Source organism: Octopus bimaculoides, chromosome 6, assembly GCF_001194135.2.
Source record: "Octopus bimaculoides isolate UCB-OBI-ISO-001 chromosome 6, ASM119413v2, whole genome shotgun sequence".
NCBI classification, from domain to species: Eukaryota; Metazoa; Mollusca; class Cephalopoda; order Octopoda; family Octopodidae; genus Octopus; species Octopus bimaculoides.
Window position 1 is genome coordinate 47,860,325 of NC_068986.1, and position 2,003 is coordinate 47,862,327.

General features: G+C 38.5%; 1 long non-coding RNA gene across 1 annotated transcript in view; it reads left to right on the forward strand.

Annotated features, from left to right (window-relative positions):
• Positions 1 to 461, forward strand: part of LOC106875719 (uncharacterized) — a 13,168-nt gene extending 12,707 nt beyond the window's left edge. The window contains exon 4 of the long non-coding RNA XR_001410156.2: positions 57 to 461. This is a non-coding gene — a long non-coding RNA (uncharacterized LOC106875719). The remainder of the gene's footprint in view (positions 1 to 56) is intronic.
• The last annotated feature ends 1,542 nt before the right edge of the window (positions 462 to 2,003 follow it).

Below are 2,003 nucleotides of genomic sequence, written 5' to 3' on the forward strand. Positions count from 1 at the left end.
GCAGCTCTAATAATGTAGACATACTTAATGCATGTGTTTTGTTTAAACGCTTTCAGGATGCGGTTTTTCGGATGCGGTATTTCAGGATGCGGTATTTCGGCCAGATGTTAAATGTCGGTGGTATTTCAGGATGCGGTATTTCGACCAGATGTAAAATGTTGAAAAATACAGTCTGTCTCAAAACCAGGCGAAACGAATCGACTCGAAGGTGAGCGAGACGACTGGAAGATATCGATATTTTCGCTGTTATTTCAGCTCGCCGGTTTCGAATACGCGAGTCACAGTGGAAACGAATTTATATCACTATTCTGAGGTACGTACAGACAGCGTAATATTTATCTGCTTGATATGCAATAGCACCGAACAAGTGAAACAACATTAAATTTCCTGTTAGAAGTAGCTTTACTAATGTAAACAAAAGAGGTTAGTTAGCCGCAAAAAAAGGTTTTATTAAAACTCATCCCAGATAACCTTTATCTTTTATTTGTTTGTCATTAAACTGCGGTCATGCTGGAGCATTGCCTTGAAAACTTTTCAGTCGAATGATTCGACCCCAGTATTTTTCTTTTTATTTAGACTGATACTTATTCAGCATCTTTCGCCGGGTCGCTAAGTTACGGGGACGTAAACACATCAACAACGGTCGTCAAGAGCTGATGGGGGACAAACACTGACACAAAGACAGGCACACAGATATTTGACAGGCTCCTTTCAGTTTCCATCTACCAAATTCATTCACAAGGTTTTGGTAAGCCTGTGACTATAGTAGAAGTCACTTGCCCAAGGTGCCACGCATTGGGACTGAACCTGAAACCATGCAGCTGGAAAACAAACTTCTTACCACACAGCCACGGCTAAATAAACCTCCCAAGCTGTCATTAGGTACAATGAGATACTCTTAATATCTTACAGCATCTCGAGCACGATATAAATAGACAAGTGTTTCGTTAGCTTACATTGGTAATCTTATATCCTGCAGAGCAACAAAACAACAGACTGTTTCGTTCCATCCCGTTGAAGTGGGGATAAATTATACTTGTAGACTGAATTACACTTTCTAAACTGAAATAAGCTCGAGAAAGTCACAGCGTCTCCAGGAGAGTGTGAGCGAGGGAGTTTCTACGCGGTCTTTCAGCCTACTGCAAATAACAACCAGATCTCTCTTCAATCTCACTCCACTGTCTTAGAAAAGTAAGTACTTGATAATGCAGACATGGGTTTTTGCACACGAGAAAAATGTGAGATGGCCAGTGTGGTTCTATGGAAAATATGCCTTGTGTCATGATCGTTGTCATCTTCATTGCAATCGTCGTTGTTGTTGCTGTTATTGATGATGATTTTGTTGCTGTTCCGAGTATTGTTGTGATGTATCTCCAGTCAGACTTAAAGAATGAAATCGTGCACGCTCCAATTAAAAGTTAGTAAAATGTTTGATAACTGAAGGACTGGGGAACTCGATTTGTAACGGTGGTCAGCTCAGAGGAGAAAGTAAAAATAATTCATGTTTATAGTATTGGTGAAAATAGCGATCTTCATTTTACTAAAAACGAAACACACTTTTGTAGAGTGAAACAGGAAATCCTTCTACGTCAATACTGACTTCCGTTTTGGTCCTCTTTAGAAGACAAAGCGGAAGTTATTGAGTCAATGGAAAAACATTCATATGGTCACTCATCCTAGATGAAACAGCTGTTAAATGCATCCCCACTACCACCACCACAACCGAAAAAAAAATCAAACAGTACCGTCATAACAAAGAGGTAAGTGGGTCATCTTTCTCCATAGTGCGCTGAGAATAAACTATTTACCTTGTCAGAAGTAGGTGCTGTATAGGTAAAAAAAAAAGTGAAAATTTTATGAATTAAAACAAAACCACAAATGATTAACAGATCTAATGTCTAAAAAAAAACTCCTCACTGCAATTTCAACAACTCCATCGATTTCAATTGGATTTTGAACAAAACATTGATCGCATATATATATATATATATCTATATATATAT